Source organism: Ovis aries, chromosome 7 (assembly GCF_016772045.2).
Source record: "Ovis aries strain OAR_USU_Benz2616 breed Rambouillet chromosome 7, ARS-UI_Ramb_v3.0, whole genome shotgun sequence".
NCBI classification, from domain to species: Eukaryota; Metazoa; Chordata; class Mammalia; order Artiodactyla; family Bovidae; genus Ovis; species Ovis aries.
This window is the reverse complement of record NC_056060.1, coordinates 69,529,989-69,548,912: the sequence shown is the minus strand read 5'-3', so window position 1 is coordinate 69,548,912 and position 18,924 is coordinate 69,529,989. Positions and strand designations below refer to the sequence as shown.

The 18,924-nt window shown below is 41.1% G+C and overlaps 1 protein-coding gene across 5 annotated transcripts in view; it reads right to left on the bottom strand.

Annotated features, from left to right (window-relative positions):
* The window catches only part of DAAM1 (dishevelled associated activator of morphogenesis 1), a 183,972-nt gene extending 165,048 nt beyond the window's left edge, over positions 1-18,924 (bottom strand). For 2 of the 5 annotated variants that reach the window (XM_012181749.5, XM_012181748.5), the window contains exon 1: positions 1-18,924. This exon is cut by the window's left edge. The gene's annotated coding sequence lies outside the window, so the exon portion shown is untranslated. The other 3 variants (XM_012181750.4, XM_060418108.1, XM_042252575.1) reach the window with 2 other exon arrangements.

Below are 18,924 nucleotides of genomic sequence, written 5' to 3'. Positions count from 1 at the left end.
TTGTGGTCTAGCAGATCCTCCAGGGATTATCTTTGATTTTTTTTTTTTTTTTTTTTCCTTCTAAATAGGCCAATGATTCTCAAAAGGGTGGCTTGGGAAGCCGGGAGAGCATTGAGATCTTGTCAGGATGTTTATAAGTTCAAAAATATTTTCATGATAATATTAAGATGTTATTTGCCATTTTGTCTCTCATTCTGTCAACAAGTATACCATGGAATTTTTCAAAAGTTTCAGCACCCAAGATGAAGTCATCAGTCAGATAATATGAATTAGGTTTCATTGTTGCTTTTTTTTTAATGAAAGAACAAAGCGTTTCACTTCTGATTTCCAATTTAATTTGTATATTAAACAAATTTTCTTAGAGTCTTCGATATTTAATAGGATCAAAGTGTTCTGAAATGAAAAGTCTGAGAATGTGCTGGGTCAGACAATTTCACAACTCTGTAGAGGTAGGAATTAACTTGTAAAAAACACACAACAATGTAATGACTTTTATCTATAAGGAAGCAAATGGATTTTGTCTGGCAGAGATACAACTGATTTACGTAAATATACAAAGGAAAACATTACATTGTATAGCCCTTTAGAATATCAGTAAGTTTTGCATCCACAAGCAAATTCATTTCAGCATTTCTGATTGTGGCTAGATAAATAGACATATATATGTTCTTAAAATTCTCCTTTGAACTGGTCTTGACAGCTTACTGATTCCTTCACTGATTAATAAGCTAAATAAAAATTGCTGACATGTTTATTTTATAACTGAGAATCTTCTTTTTAAACTAATTATTCTTTAACATCAACTATCTACAAATACATCAGTTTCTGAATTTACAGGCCTTAAGACTAACAAAACCAGAGAGTTTAATAACCTTCTAAAACAGAAAGCACCAGATTCAGATGGATTCACAGGTGAATTCTACCAAATATTTAGGGGAAAAATCATACATATTCTCTGCAATCTCTTTCGGAAGATATACAAAGAGGGAATACTTTCTAACTCTTTTTATGAGACCAGCATTACGCTAACAGCAAACCTAGACAAAAACATTACAAGGAAACTATAAGCCAATGCTGCTTAGGAACGTAACAAAATCCTCAACAACATATTAGCAAACTGAATCCAACACAAATGTAGAATTATACACCGAAAGAAAGCGAGATTTATCTCAGGTAAGCAAATCACATGATAATATCAACAGATGCAGAAAAAGTATTTGGTAAAGTTCAATACCCATTTATGATTAAAAACTCCCAGTGAACAAGGCATAGAGAACTTTCTCGACTTAATTAAAAAAAAAAAAAAAAAACTACAAAAAATCTCCAAGATACAAGGTTAATAGTAAAAGTCAATTGCTTTCTTGTATATCAACAATAAATGAGTGGAAGATGAAATTAAGAACACGACACAACTTAGCACTCCAGAAATGAAATACTTAGGTATAAAACTAACAAAACACGTACAAGATCTATAGGCAGAAACTGCAAAAGCCTAGCGAATGAAATGAGAGAAGTAAATGGAGAGCTATTCCATGTCCACGGGTAAGACGGTATCGTCAAGACGTCAGTTCTTCCTAACTTGCCACCCCCATGTGTTTACATACTGTCTGCAGCTGCTTTTCCGACAACAATGAGTCGAATAGTTGTTAGGACCAGCGTGACCTACCAAGACTAAAATATTTAATATCTAGCCCTTTACAGAAAAAGTTTTATATCCCCCATGCTAACTTGCTATGCTCTCAATCAAGCTTTTATCAATACTTCTCTCAAGCTAATTCTATTTTTTCCTTCAAAATAAAATTTAAATTGGAAAGCCTCTTCTACTTTCCTTCAATGGTAGTCATATAAAGTTATTCTCTCAAAGCAATATTAAGTATTGCAGTTTTTAAAATAGAATATTCCAATGGTTAGGATTTAAAATATATATCACCTTCTTTGAGGCCACAGGACACACCTCTGGAGAGCCTACAGATATGGAATAACTAGCAAAGTCCTATTATAGAAAACCAATTATTTTGTGATCAGCACAATTTTAATAATCTGGTTATTTTCCAAAACTGAAACATCTTCCTCCTCAAAAAAAATTTTTTTTTTCTTTTATGGAAGATAAACTCTATTTAGCAAAAAACACTTAAGCTAAAGGACTACTAAATAAATCTAAGTATCACTTAGTGCATCTGCATGTGATATATTTTTCACAAGAATTTAAACACTAATTCACTGAGTAGGTAACTCTTAGACTGCTCTCAATAATAAGAATTTGAAAAACCTAACATATTTGCTTTACTCTCAGATATATCTCTAAATACCTGTACATACATGGACAGTAAACCATATGGATGCATTGTGTTTACCAACTGAGCTTTTACCAAATAGTTTACATTCTAGTAAACAACATGTATGCATCCTGTTTATCAAATGAGCTTTTCTGCCTCTAGGAACAAGAGACGTAAGTGCATGGTATCGATTATTTTCATCTTAACTAACTTAAAGGAAACAGGGGAAATAGAGGTATCTTGCCATGAGGTCCAGACTGCAGAAAATGCTATAGGACAAATAACCCAGTTCTTCTCACAAGTAAATGGCAAGGAAAAACACTACCTGAGATTTAAAGAGGCTTAAGGGACATTTTTTTTAAAAATTGCAGTGTATGAACCTTACTGGAATCCTGAGTTCAATCAACTTTTTAAAAAGTTAACAGTAAATTTGAAAACTGATGAAATGTTTTGTAACTTTAAAGGTATAATATAAATTATTTTAGATATAAGAGATTTTAGTTATGTTTTTAAAAGAGAGTCCCAATTTTTTTGGACATAAACTAAATACTAAATATTTACAGATGAGATTATAAAATATCCAGAATTTACTTTAAAATAATCCCAGAGCTGATAAAAAGTAATTGGAGATAGAAATGAAAGATTAAACATGAACTGATAACTGATGTAACAGCTCCATATAAATATACTTAGAAATATACAGGTTTAATATATTAAACCTATATTAATCATTCTTTGCATTTGTGTTTTTGTGTAGGAAATTTTAATAACAAAATTTTTTTGATCGTCATTTTCATTCTACTTGAAACAAGAAAAGTAGCAATGGAAAGCAATAAGTTTGAGGGGGAGATATTTTTAAAAGATGGGGTAGGTAGGAGGGGGGCAGTGGGAGAGGTCCTAAAGCATACCTTGTGAAACATCATTCATTTTGGGATTTTGGATTTTTCACCTTAACAATCATCAGCAATACAATAGCATAATTTCTGTTATCCGGTATGAAAGGCAGAACTTGAAATGATGCCCCATAATCTTTAGAGGGTGAGGGGAACCTATAAATATGATGAGCTATCAATCCTATGATTATGTTACATTATATGGTCAAAGAGAGATTATATTGGGTGGGCCTGACCAATTCAGGTGAGACCACAAAATCAGCCCTTTCTCTGGCTGATGGCAGAAAAGAAGTGACCTAGAAGAAGAAACTAAATATCCTCTTGTGAACTTCCGATGTAGGCCATGGAAATGTAGGTCTCTAGCTAGGAGCTAAAAGCAGGCAGTTCCTGGCCAGCAGTTAGTTTTCAGTCCTTGCGTGCTTAGTCATGTCTGATTCTTTGTGACCCCACAGACTGTAGCCCTCCATGCTCCTCTGTCCATGGGTTTCTCCAGGCAAGAATACTGGAGTGGGTTGCCATTCCCTACTCCAGGGGATCTTCCCAACCCAGGGAGTGAACCTGCATCTCCTGTGTCTCCTGCACTGGCAGGCAGATTCTTTACCACTAGCACCACCTGGGAAGCCCTCAGTCCTACAGACACAAGGTAATAAATTCTGCATCCTGAATATTCATTCGAAGGACTGATGCTGAAGCTGAAGCTCCAATACTGTGGCCACCTGATACAAAAAGCCAACTCATTGGAAAAGACCCTGATATTGGGAAAGACTGATGGCAAGAGGAGAAGGGGTGGCAGAAGATAAGATGGTTGGATGTCATCACTGACTCAATGGACATGAGTTTGAGCAAACTCCGGAAGAGAGAGGACAGGGAAGCCTGGCATGCTGCAGTTCATGGGGTCTCAAAGATTCAGATCCGACTTAGCAACTGACCAACAACTACCACCAGACAGCTTGGAGGAATCCCCTGAGCCCCAGATGAGAACTGTGGCTTTGGATAACACATTTGTTTTAGCCTGATGAGACTGTGAGCAGAGAATCCTAGCCACAGCATGCCTAGACTTCTGACCTGGTGGGGTTTTAAGCCACTAAATTTGTGGTAGTTCATTATGCAGCAATAGAATTAATATGTCTGGAAAACCATCTTATACCCAAATAGAACCTCAAAGTCTACCTGTACTCGAGTTTTTGATCCCAATGGCATCAAATGAGTACCTCAACATTCAGCAATTTAACTTTTAATGCAGTGTTTCTCAAATGATCATGAATCCAAATCTGAGAAACCCCAAGTTACATAATCCCTTATAAATGAAATATTCCTTTCCAACATAAACAGTATTACAGACAAGATTATAAACTTGAGTACTTTTTACAGTGTGACAGCTTCTACAGCAGAAATATTCTGCAAAATAATCAAACAGAACAAGTTTAAAGCAAATTGCAACTAAGCCAAAATCTTAGCTTATCATCACACCAGGTATAAAATTTTGCAAACCTGTCTAACCTTTCATGCCCTAGCTCACAATTAACAGGGATGAGAAAAATATGAGCCATATTTCATTACAATAAAAATGTCATTGTAACAAAGTTTCCCATGATTGAGGTGGTCCTGAGGAATGATAATAATTATTCTTTGTCCATGTTATCTATTTAGAGAAAAAATTGAGGTGTACATGAAGAAAAGAGATAGAAAAGTAAGGCCAAGATATTATCCCTAAGGTCTAAATTCTAAGGTTTTACTTAGTCTGATTCTTTTTAGTCTTTTTTATATATATATAACATCTTTATTTTGATATAATTCACACACCATAAAACTCATTCATTTAAAGTGTACAGTTTAGAGGGTTTTTGTATAATTATAGACTGTGTAACCATTATAAGTAATTTTAGAACATTTTCATCAACCCTAAAAAAAAAAATCTGTATTCTGCCTTTTGCCATTCTTTCTTTAATATCATGTCATGCTAACAAATTTTTTTCTAATACAAAACATGGTCATCTGAGACTCAAGATTGGCATTTAGGAGAGAAAAGAGCTGAGGATAAAAGATTTGATCTACAGGAATAACATACTGGAAAAACTGATTTGAGATTGTAGAGCATTGCTTCCTATAACTGATGCTGGTTACATTCCTTTGAAAATGTGGACATGATCCAAATAAGCAAAACATGAAATTACTTGCCAGTGGAAGCAAAGAATCTTTCATTGGGGAGAGTCTTCACCTATTGCACAATGCAATTTTTTTATTTCAGAAGCTGAAGACAGATGATAATCTAAGCTTTATTTAGTAAGAGTTCTGCATTCCAAAGGGGGAAAGCTGGGATATAAAACAGCATTCTGATATGTTCACATCCACTATCAAAACATTCTTTACCTGCCAAATGAATAAACAAATGATGCTTTAAGGGTACACTTCCATAGCTTATGAGACAGGCCATACAAGGCTCAGGTACAATATTTTCTCCTTAAACTTATTTACTTGCCTCTGCTATGCTTGATAGATATTTGGATCTAATCTGATTATTCTAAGTAAAATGAGCCACGATTTTACTGTATTTCCCACCTTTGATAGTTTACAATGCAGGACTTTAAAGTCCTGAATAATGGCCCATGGCATAGGCCGAGGAAGGAAACTTGCAACAAATAAATCTGCCTCAATTTTATGAAGTCAGAGACGAGTCTGACAGAAACCTGAGTTTAACTTTGCTGTGAAATACCTAGATGCCGCCTGGAATCTAGATTTTTCTAGAACAGAGGCTAATAAGAGCTTTTACTCCCACTCTCCCACCCAGTTTATCCAAGGGCACTCACGGTATTGGGCATTGGGTGCTTTTTGTCTCCTTTGCTTTAAAAAAAAAAAAAAAAAAAAGATTAATATGCATATTCAATCACCCCAGGGAGGCATCTTGAAAAGGAGAGAATAACTTTCACAAGTTATCTCAGTACAGTCTACCAAAATATAAAAACTCTCTACATTATGAGAATTCAGTTCAGTTGCTCAGTCGTGTCCAACTCTTTGCAACCCCATGAATTGCAGCACGCCAGGCTTCCCTGTTCATCACCAACTCCTGGAGTTCATCCAAACTCATGTGCATCGAGTCGGTGATACCATCCAGCCACCTCATCCTCTGTTGTCTCCTTCTCCTCCTGCCCCCAATTACTCCCAGCATCAGTCTTTTCCAATGAGTCAACTCTCTGCACGAGGTGGCAAAAGTATTGGAGTTTCAGCTTCAACATCAGTCCTTCCAATGAACACCCAGGACTGGTCTCCTTTAGAATGGACTGGTTGGATCTCCTTGCAGTCCAAGGGACTCTCAAAGTCTTCTCCAACACCACAGTTCAAAAGCATCAATTCTTCTGCACTCAGCTTTCTTCACAGTCCAACTCTCACATCCATACATGACCACTGGAAAAACCATAGCCTTGACTAGACAGACCTTTGCTGGCAAAGTAATGTCTCTGCTTTTCAGTATGCTATCTAGGTTGGTCATAACTTTCCTTCCAAGGAAATTTCTTAATTTCATGGCTGCAATCACCATCTGCAGTGATTTTGGAGCCCAGAAAAATAAAGTCTAACACTGTTTCCCCATCTATTTGCCATGAAGTAATGGGACCAGATGCCATGATCTTTGTTTTCTGAATGTTGAGCTTTAAGCCAACTTTTTCACTCTCCTCTTTCACTTTCACTAGGTTCCATGTATTAAGTAATGCACACTATACCATATATAAAAGAGTTATCCTTTTCACAAATTCAAAGTTCTAGAAAACAAAATATTCATATCAAAATGGATACTCACAAAAAAATGAAAAAAGAGCAGTGCATTTAACTACCCAGCCATCCAGGCCAGCACACCTTTGCAACTATAACCACATTTCCCAAACACAAGGATCTTGTGTTCCTAGTGGTTTTCAGTCCTGGCTAAATATCAGAATTACCATGGGAGCTTTAAGAATCCTGAAGATTAGGCCCAAATCTTAAATCTACTGAATGAGAATCACTGGGCATCTCACTTTTTTAAAAAATACAGTTTTAAAGGTTACATTCCATTTACAGTTATTACAAAATACTGGCTATATTCCCCATGTTGGACATACATCCTTGCAGCCTATCTTACACCCAATAGTTTGTACCTAATACCCCCCCCCCACCTTTACATTGCCCCTCTATCCCTCTCCCCACTGGCAATCACTTGTTTGTTCTCTATGAGTCTTGCTTCTTTTTTGTTATATTCAGTAGTTTGTTGTATTTTTTACAGTCCACAAATAAGTGATATCACAGAATATCTTTCTCTGACTTAGCATACTACTATCTTCCAAGTCATCCATGTTGCTGCAAATGGCCAGTTTTCTTTTTTATAGCTGAGTAGTATTCCATTATATATATATATACACATCTTCTTTATCCATGTCCATCTGTTGATGGACACTTAGTTGCTTCTCTATATCGGCAGTTCTGAACAATGCTGCTACAAACACTGGGGTACATGTATCTTTTCAAATCAGTGTTTTTGATTTTTTCAGATATATACCTAGGGGTAGAATTTCTGGGTCATATGGTAGTTCTCTTTGTTTTTTTTTGAGAAACTTCCATACAGTTTTCCACAGTGGCTGCATCAATTCACATTCCCACTAACAGTGTACGAGAGTTCCTTTTTCTCCATATCCTCACCAACATTTGTTTTTGTGGTCTTTTTGATGACAGCCATTCTGAAGGATGAGAGGTGATACCAAGGCATTTCTTTAAACCACCGTGGAGAATTATGATTCCCAACCAGGATACAGAACCAACAGTGTTTAGGAAGAGGCATGGATCCCTTTAGAAGTCCCAACTACCCCTCTAAGAAGAGACTTGATGGTTTATGTTTTAATGAAACTGTGTGCTTCCCTAAGCATTATCGCTGGATTAGTTGCTCAAGGATTGTGCTTGGATTGGTTAATTAAAACTTCACAACACTCTCCCTCTGTACACTGAAACTTGGCCAATGTTTTTCTGGGAGGCAAGGCAAGTTTTAAGTGTTGCCAAAGCCCATTTTTGAGTCAAGTTTTACAAACATTCTTTTTTGAGGGAGAGGGAAAAAAGAGGGGTGGGGGGCATCAGTCTGCCGCTAGTTCTTTTCAGAGCTCTTTCCTCACTGCTTGTTTGAGATACACTGTTATTTTTTAAAAGCTTTTTTTTTTTTTTTAAAGCATTTTGGTCTTTGACTCTTTCTTTCCCCAAAGCCTCATCGTCTTCACACACAGATCACTTTACTGATCCACCAACACAAGCTATGTATTTCAGAGTTGTTTGCATGCTACCTCTTGTGGGCTTGCCCCAACCCAGCATGAGCGCCTCAGAGCCCCCTGCTGTGACCAAGGACATGTCCTTAAACTATGGCTGGCCTCCCAGGCAGTGGTCATGGAAGAATGAAGAAGCGACCTCGAAGGGTCTAATTCACTGACCTTTACCCTGTTCTAACCAACTACCCCCACTTCTGAAAAAAAAAAAACAAAACAACAAAACACGGTAGCTCAGTTTCCCAGATGAATTCTAATTTATCCTTAAATATCCAAGCCTGGTCCAATGTTTAAACTTCCCAGGCCATCCAATATCTGTCAACTGGCTCTCAACTGGACCCAGTTTTGCCTCCCAGGGGATATTTGGCAACATCTGAAGACATTTTTGGTGTCATAACTGGGCGGAAGGTTGCTACTAGCAAGTAGAGGCCCAGGACACTAATGAACATCCTTCACACACAGTACAGCCCCCAACAACAAAGAAGGATCCTGCCTAAAATGCCAATAGTGCTGAGATTAAGAAACCCTGGATTGGGTCGTTAGCCAGCCCACTGCTGGGTAAATGGTCGAAGAGCCTCTTACTGCAGTTTAATTTGGTTTAAAATGGGGATTGAAAACTCAAATGCCTTCAGGGTCCAAGGAGGTTAAGAAGAATCACATAAACAAAGTGGTTGTGTATGAGGCACTAAGGTTTGGTGAGGTCAGTGACAAATCACAATATAAATGTTAACTAAAGTTAACGTTGTGCTGGCCAAATAAAATAAGACTGTTGGCTGCATCCATCCTGTGTGCCAACAGTGGTAATCAAATTCTAGTTCAGAGAGATGATCGACTTAAAGAAAACTTGATGGTCACTCCAAGATACCACAGTCTGGCCTCATCCCTTATTATGGAATTTTCTAAGCCTCCAGCCTAGGGAAGACTAGAAGCTGCTCAGTTAAGGAGATTAGACTAGAGATCAGACCTTGAGGGTTTAGCTTCCAGCCAAGAAAGAAGAGGGTTTCAGAAACATTGTGCTAAGGACAGGGACCAAGGTTGGAAACTCTGAAAGTAAGAAAACAGAGGTTCCCCTCACTGATCTCCATTCTAGGGGAACCCAGTGGACATTATACCAACACCACACAACACCATGTGAGGTCACTGTGTTAGGATGAAATCGTTCTCGTAAGATTTTAGAATTTTCACATTGTTTCACAGATGAGGAAACAGGGGCCCAGGAAAGTTTAAAGGAACTACCAAGATTACCCAAACCTGAACCTAAAATCAAATGGTGTTTCTTTTTCCTCTGTGCAATTGCCAAGCAACAACCAAAAGAAGAAAAGATTTCATTCAAGGTGTCAAACATGTGTTTCTAAACTGGCAACCAACATAAAGAAGTTACACATAGGTGTTAAACTTTCTCAGCATCATCTCCTTTCCCCATTAGAAAAATCATTAATCCTTTCACCTGCAAGCCATCATTTTAAGATCTCTTTTCCCTGTAATGGAAGAATTTAAAGCAGGTTAAATCATTCCAGCCCTCCTTTCAGATCAAATTGGAGAGAGGACAGCCAAGTCAGCAATTCGAGCACAAGAAGGAAGCCCCAATCTCAACAACCCCGTGTGGATGCATGCTTTCTGCCGGAGGAATTCCTGACCTGAGGAGACAGTATAAACAAAGGCAATCCAGAGGGAAACAAATGATAAGATAAGTGAAGCCCAATAACTCCCTCTATCCTCCCTTCCACCTACTTCCCCCAGCTTGTTCCATCAGAAAAACAATCTGAGCTTGGGAGAATTACAACGTAAGCCATCTCCTCGCTGCCACACAGCTCCCTATTCTAAGTAGGAGGCTAACGGGCAAGACCCTTTATGAGGTCGGTGAATGTGTCTCCCCTGGCCACAAAGGATCACGGTCTCCCCCTGAGCCCACAGGGAAGCTGGGAGAGAAAAACTGGCAAGGAAGTAGGTCACTGGTCCCTCAGACTCAAATTACAATCCAAGGAGTATAGTGGAAAAAGGTGGCGTACGGAAGAAAGGTAGCTTTAGTCACAGTCTGAAAAGAAACTGGGTCAAACTAAAAAAAAGAAAAAAAAATACATGCACACACACATATATTCCTTAGCAGAAAATGTGAACCAAGGCAGTCTCACGCCACAGTTCCCGTAACTGTAGTTGCAAATGTCACCTCCTCAATGAGGGTCAAGCCCTAAATGGGTCAGAGGTTTTCTGCTGCTGCTGCTGCTAACTCGCTTTAGTCATGTCTGACTCAGTGCGATCCCATAGACGGCAGTCCACCAGGCTCCCCTGTCCCTGGGATTCTCCAGGCAAGAACACTGGACCAATCCAATTTTTATTCTTGATTTTAAAATACAAAAACATAATAAAAGGCCTTTGATTCAACATTCTGAGGATACAATGCAGCCTTAGCTACTGGCTTCAATTCCAGCAAGATTCATTCCAGACTCTCTCTGACTTTAAGTCTGAATGACCATTGAGTGCTGAGCAGGGAAAAGAACACCTCTAATGCAAACAAGGTTGCCACACACAAATGGGATGGAAGCAGAAATGTTGTTGTTTCTTTTCCCACCATCATCCTAAATCAAACAGCCACCACTAATACAGAGTAACTGTAGCAGCATTTATTTTTTAATTCCTAAATTCTTTACCTTGACCCAAACCATATATTACATTTTCTATATCCACAATTTCACCAACTTTCAAGAATAAGAGAATGCACCAATGACCTTTAAATGGTCTAATTTGTCCATTTCGTTTCCTTTTTACAATAAGTTTTGTAGTAAACTCTCAAGATTTAGAAGAGTCCCTAGCCTAACCCTTTGTCACAGAACTAGGTTCTAACTTAACTTGTGTCTAGACATCTCACTGCTCAATTTTACCAAAACTCTATGCAACAAATATAAATTTGAGCCTAGACGCATGTGAACAATCTAGTTCACCAGGTGAACGATTCTGGCCATGATCCTTCACTCTTCTTTCAGGGTACAAATCTGCAAAAGCTTTATGGGAGAAGAGCGAAGCCCAGAAAGGGCACCAAAGCACGCACTAATGACTGTGGGCACACCCCTAAGAAAGGGAAAAGATGATGGCTGTGTTTTAGAAAGCAGCCCCTATTCCTGACCCACTCTTCACAGGAGGACACCTGTCAGAAGCAGAAACATAGTTCCTTGGCAAACTGCCAGTGAAGCCCTGCCTCTAACTTATCGGGTCTGGAAAAAAACTAAAACCCTCATCAGTTCATTTTCTGATATGGCACCATCTTCGCCCTTAGTGATCAGGGCTATATGCTGATATATCCACAGGGTCTATCCACTGTCTAGTCTCCTTTGTGATCAGGAGCACAAAGAATTAAAAAAAAAAAAAAAGTTACTAGGATTAGAGGTGCAGTTGGTGGCTCCAAGACCAGGCAAAATTAACTCATGCCCTTGACCTGGCTTGTACGTCACTAACAAAACGAGCTTAGCCAGTAAGCCAGAATATGAGAACTTATTTCAGAAAAACAGAAGATGGGCATCTGCATCGCCCAGATAATACGCAAAGCTCAGATCTAGACTATCTACACTTGGAAATCTAAATTCAGACACTCCATCAGATGGGCAATGTTTGCCAATCATACAGGAGGTTTGTTTCCCACCCTCCCCCCCCAGAAATAAAGATGACAAAGACCAGTTTAATAGGTGACCCTAACTGTGTGCCCGGCAGAAACACGGGAACCTTTAATTCTGATCCTGGTGCAATTTATGGAACAGAAAGAGCTCAGGCTATTAGTAAAGGTGAATGACATACTTAGGAAACCTAACAAGACGAATTTTAAAAATTCTCCTGAAATTAATGTCTGTTGAATGAAAATTATGTTTGAGCAGCTTAAGGGCTAACAAGTCTTTTGTTTTCATTTTCCTTTCCTGGCAATATGCTGTTAGGGCATAACTTTCCTATTATTTCCCTAAATGACACAATTTGTATTTTATTCAATAGTCTTCATTAAATATTGTCAATGTGGCAAAATATCCAGTGTTAAGCCAGAAGTAAAAGATCTATTGTAATTCAGGAAATCACACCAACATTGGAAATTGAACTTACTTCCCTAGTTTTTCCACATTTAATTCACAATAGTGGCTACGGTTTAAAAGAACTGCAATTGTGTATTTGGCACCAAATTTGCTCCACTGTAAAAATAAGCCTCTTTTCTAAGGTGAGGGTTCAGAAAAAGGCTTATTTTAATATCTAAGCATGTGTGCTAAGTTGCTTCAGTCATGCCTGACTCTGTGACTCCATGGGCTGTAGCCCGCCAGGCTCCTCTGTCCACGGGATTCTCCAGGCAAGAACACTGGACTGGGTTGCCATGCCCTCCAGGGGATCTTCCCGACCCAGGGAATGAACCCACGTCTCTTATGTCTCCTGCACTAGCCGGCAGGTTCTTTACCACTAGCACCACCTGGGAAACCCATCTAAGGATAACCAACATTAGATGACATGTTTGACTACTGCTCAAGTTTTCATTATTTTCCAAAAGAGCTTTCACCATAAATATTAAAAGACAACAGGGAGTTGGGAAGCTAAGAAATTATGGGAGTCTTAAATCTCAAAACAGGTTCATGTGGCCCTGCTCTGAGTGAGAAGGGCTTTCTTCAGATAAAAGATTCAACCCACTGAAAAGTTATCTCAGTTAACAAGAGGATTTAACGCAAATAGATTCAGAGATGGCAGGTAAAAGCATTTCCTTTTTCAAGTAATTTGCCTATCATTCACAAAGTAAAAAGGAGAGAGTTCAAAAATTCTTATCATTCAAATACACAAATGCAACATTCCTAATCTCATGCAACTTTTTTTGTTCCAGAAAATCAGACTCTAAGAAACTTTTAAGTCAATAAGCAGTTTTAGTCTCAGTCGACTTTATTTACTGTCATTGACCCCACACTGTTTCTAAATCAAAAGACACAAAGGAAGTTGTGATTCCTCCGACTCAGTGGAGAGAAGACAGGAGGCAAGGCAATAATGTGTTTGTGTGCGTGTGTGGGTGCATAGGGGGAGGGGAGGAGGTGAAGAATTAGAAGCCTGGGTCCCTAATCGGGTCTGGCAGCTACCAGCTGTGTGAGTTCAGTGAGTTTGTTAACTTCTTCATGCCTCAGTTTCCTCAACTATAACATGGTGATAACAGTACCTACCCCCTCCAGCTGTGAAAGAGGCCATGGTAAAGCTCAAGAAAAGTATGAGCAAAGGCCTGACCCCAGCTTAGCACCTCACATTGCTTGACTATTAGTATCACATGAGCTGTGAGTATTTGGCTGTGTGGTCAGGTTGAGGGCTCTTGAGGAAGGTGCCACACATGGTTGTGAAAATGGAAGGAGAGGCAGGGAAGGCTTCCCAGAACCTGGAACTGAGAGGGCAAGGAGAATTTAGATGCTCAGATGAGGAGAGCTGTCATTGCAGAAAGTCATAGATGGGATAAAAGCCAGGAGTACTTAAATATCCACAGGGACAATAAGCTCACCAAGGCTGAGGATGTATTTGGTGACCTCAGATTAATGGGCAGGGGTGGGGCAGGCACTATGGGGCAGGACTTAATCAAATCATTTTTAGACATGTGTACCGTGAATGCAAACTCATTCCAAAATGCTTATTTCTCTGTTTTTGGAACAGTGGAGATGCCAGAAAACACAAAGGTAAACACTTTTTTTTTTTTTTGCTGTGGAAATAGTCTGCTAGAGTGGAATGTAGGTCACCCAGATCCACTTGCATCTCATCTTCATCTGTCCCTCTTTCAGTGGGGCCACGGAGTGGCAGCTTGAAGGGAGGGAGAAGAGGGGCACTTCAGATCCATCCTTCAACTCCAATTTCTATCAGCCCCTCAACCACTCCAAGCACATCCTTCAAGAGAGGTATCCTGGGACAGCGAGCCCCAGCTTGCCCCACCAACCTACAGACACAGTCCTCCTTACAAGTTCTGAAATATTATCTAATCAGCAGTTGCCTCTAAACTGTGCCCTCAAATAGACGAAACCACTATGATCTGATGCTCTAAGTGTTTAAGATACATATATTCACTTAAAAGATTCCCTCTATTACCAAGTTAGAAATTTTGACACCAAAATAAGTGACAGTAGCCACATTCCTTATCCAAAGAAGAAAAAAACCCACAAAACAGAAGAATTTTTGTTTTGACTGAGGCCACCTCTAGAGATTAAACAAGTTTGCTATCCTAAATGGGCAAAGTTGCTTTGTTTCCTGCAATACTAGAATAGATTTAACACTTAGAAATGCCAGGGGCAGGACACGAAGGCAGGGAGGGCCCCCACAGAAGTTACCACCTCTGTGATTATTTCCTAAACCAAACACCTAAGGCTATCAGTGGTACCACGTTTTGTTGGAAAAGCTTGTTTCCCCTGATCCAACAGCTGTAAGTTTTTAAGTAATTTCACAGCAGATCTCAAGATTCTCAAGCCAAAGCCACTCTTTATACAATCCCCCAAATATTTACAAAATGAAACACTTTCAGTCTTAACTATGTTCTATTTGTAAACACCTTATTTGTTCTGATGACCACAGTATCAACACTAAAAGCAGCCTTTTAAGCAAAGTAGCTCAAATAAAACCACACACAGAGACACACCAATTCTTAACACCCAGAGGCGTGTCCACAAAGCAAGAAAGTCAGGATTCAAATTCCTTGGCACCTATTCACTGAGCTCCTGTAAGCACCACCCAAGCACATGACCCACTGCAACCTCTTTACTATCACGTCTCCTCACTCATTTGCACTTCTGAAAACTCACAGAATGCAAATTACTGGACGATAACTGAATACTACAAATATTGGGCAAATGTCTTTACCCTGTTCTCCTCTCATATCAGCAGTCTGAATAACTTACCCTGTTTATAGAATAACCCCACCCCAGATGAGAGTGCTGTTGTCCACCTTTCTACCTTTTCTAATGGTGCTTCTGGGGGGCCACTCATGGCCTGGTCGAAGTCTCTCGGTATCTGCCTTGGTCTCTCCCCCTATTCTCCTGTTGAACACCTCCTGGGAAAGTTATCTGGGCCAAGGACAGTACAACAGAGAGAAATTGAGAAATGTCTAGTTTGGGGTAATAAGAAGTGTATTAAGAACTATGGGCATGGGGGGGGCGGGTAGGCTGTGAGAGAATCTATTTCAAAAGCAAACAGTTACAATTCGATTATTTCAAACACTGTGGAAGGCCTTTTATGCCTCAAGTTGCATGCTGCACAGGAGTTCTGGTTTATGCTGAGATGAAACTGCTTGACAGAAAACTAAGGACTGTTACAATTGATGACAAAACTATCAGTGGAAAGAATACAGATCTTGGATCTCCAATCATGTTTCTACTAGTTAATAGTGATTCTACAAATACTTACAAAACACCTGCGAATGGCCAAACACTGCTTTAATTGCTGGATAGGCAGGGATAGATTAGACAAAAACTCTGCTCTCAAAAGACCCTCCGAGTGGGAAAAACCCACAAACGGTGGGATTGTTAACAGCATTACAGGGAATCAAGAAGTGAGATAATTGAAGGCAATTCTAGTTTGCAGTCAAATATCAGTGCAGTGAAATTTCTGATACTCTTTCCTCATGGGGATGTAACCACCTACTTAAAACAAGATGATGAATGTCAACCGCCGGGGAACACAGCATCCCCAAGCATTTACCTGCACATGATGCACTGATGCTAACAGACATACACTTACCCCTTAATTGCAATATCTGTGATAATACACTTCAGTATGAAATGAAAGCAGAAGGTAAGCAAAATGTATAGCTCAATTACTCAATGCAATTACCAATAACTGCATTCCACAAGAATCTAAAAAGTCAAAACCTAAACAACCCTACAATAAAAAGATAAACAGATGTCCAGGTACTGGGATAATAGTAGTAAGGATAGAACTAATATCATAAATACTAATATAGCTGCTTTGCCCACTTTGAAGGATTACCATGAGACTCAGGCTATTTTGCCATACAAGTAGGGCTCAGATACTAATCCGATGTCACAGTGTCAAAAGCTGGGCTTAAACTCTCATCTTCAGATTTCTTTGAGAAAAATAAAAGACGACAAACAACTCCTTCTTAGAGCCACAAGATTTTATATTGAAATCAACTTTAGGAAACACTCTATGCTGCTTTCCCCAGGTCACCAATGACTGAGGTCCCAGAGGCAGAGGGTTCACCCCAGAAGGGGAAGCCAGTAATGCCGGAGCAGGACCCAGGCTTCCTAGATCCCAACCCTCTCAAGGATCTGAATCCTCTAGGCAGGCTTTTGGATTTCATTAGAAACACATGGGATAGCAGTGACTTCCTGAACTCAATTTCAGTCATTACTTGTCCCTAAAATTGCACTTAGGGCAAATTGAGGACCTTTACTGGTAGCCAGAGAGCTCTCTTCAAGCATGACAGAGAACTCCCTCCTTGAGAAAGAAAGCTGTTTCCAACACTATTACATATGTTATTAGGAAAATGGAGCAGCTAGGTGGCTCAGAGGTTAACGTGTCTGCCTGCAATGTGGGAGACCTGGGTTTGATCCCTGGGTCGGGAAGATCCCCTGGAGAAGGAAATGGCAACCCACTCCAGTATTCTTGCCTCGAGAATCCCATGGACGGAGGAGCCTGGTGGGCTACAGTCCACGGGGTCGCAAAGAGTCGGACACGACTGAGCGACTTCACATAACATACATAACATAAGCGTGAAAGAGGAAAGAGATCTTTTGGTTCTAATTTTCGGAGTCTGCCTCAGGACAAAGGCTCTTAAGAGCTTTTTCTGGGGATGGAGCTGGGGAGACCAGGTATGGGCTTGACAGAGGGAAAGGGGTCTAAAAATTGTATTCAAGCTATTTACAGGGAATGGAGAGAGCCCGGCACTGTGAAACCGGTGACCAGGAGGGAGCAGCTGGGCCCAGGGCGAGCATCTGACCACACCTACTGGCCACGCCCTCCCAGCTGCCCGCAGGGCCACGACGAATTGAAACAGCAGTGGGAGCAGTTAAGATTCCGACGACAGGAGTCGCCATGGCAACAGGATTCATCTTGCAGGCAAACTCCGCTTCAATTCACTAGGTCCTTCCCGAGCCTGGGGAAACTACTAGCTCAACGGGAGCAAAACGGTCATGGGTGGCATTTACTCTTAATACTCTCCTTGAGCATCCTGGAGATAGGGGGCGAAGGGTGAGGGGCTCGGTAGTGAACGACGGTTGAAGTGTATTCGATCCCTGGGTCCACTAAAATATTTTATAGGAACGAGAGGCAGAATACCCCAATCGCAGGCTGAGAGCAACTTGAGAACAGAGCCTTTAGCAAAGGTTTGATGAATGAGTAAGAGAAAGGATAAGGGTGCTAGGGAAAGGATATCCAGAGGACTTTATTATATAGAGTTCATGGGCCTCGCACACGTCTCAATGCGGATCACAAGCAGTTGGATTTTCACCACTAGCTGTGAAAACCGATCACCCAGCCCTTCTGTTCCACTGCGACTGTTATCATTAGATTATTCAACTCTCCCCACCGCTTTACCACCGCCCAGCCAGCGCTCCGGGCAGAGGCTTCGTCCTAGCTCAAGTGCTCCTGGTCAAGTGAGCCATCAGTGCAAGGGGCACCAAGGTGTGCCCTACCCAAAGGGACGGGAGGCTGGATCGCCCTGTGGCGCCTCGAACCCGGTCCGCAGGCTGCGCAGCCTCCCCTCACCGATGTCCGCAAACAACCCCTCGCTCTTTCCGCAACGTGGGTTTCCCTCCTCTTTCTCATTTGAGACCTTGAGCTTCCAACTTCGCCTAAATTACAGTCACCCCATCCCTGTCGAATGAGTCTTGAGGCGAGGGTCCCCGGGATAGCGGGGATTCTGCTGGGACGCGAACCAGTAAATGAGTCCCGCCTCTTCGGTTACCACTCTAACAAGCCTACCTCGGGATTCTCCCTTCCAGAGCCTCCCGGGCCAGCAACTCCCGACAGTAGCAGTGCCCGCAGCACCCAGCAGAGGCCAAGAGCCCCAGAGCCCCAGCGTGTCATCAGCAAGGCGGCGAGTGGTACCCTGCTGGCTCTCTTGGCGTCCAAGCGCCTCAGAAAGAAAGAAGGGAGGCAACTCTGTCCTCGGGGCGCCTTCCCCCGGACTCGCCTTGCTTTGAGCCGCGCTTGCAGCCATTTTCCCAAACCCAGCTTGGCAGCTGGGAGCTGTCTAGGTCCTGTTCCCACCCAGACCCAACCTGAAGGACGGGTTTAATATTTACCTACTGGCCCGGGAGCTCCGGGAAGACAGCGGGAGGGCGTGCTGCGAACCCAGCACCGGGCCGCGAAGAAGCGCGCCCACCCCCGCGCCACCGCGCGGTGCCTCTTAATGAATGAGTGCGGCGGGCGACGCGGCACGTCCCCCTTACCTGAGCAGCCCCTGCATGCTGAAAAGGCGGCTCTGCGCTCCGGGTACAATGGGATCCGGTTAAACAGTTTCCTTCACAGCCGCTCGTAGGTTACCAACTC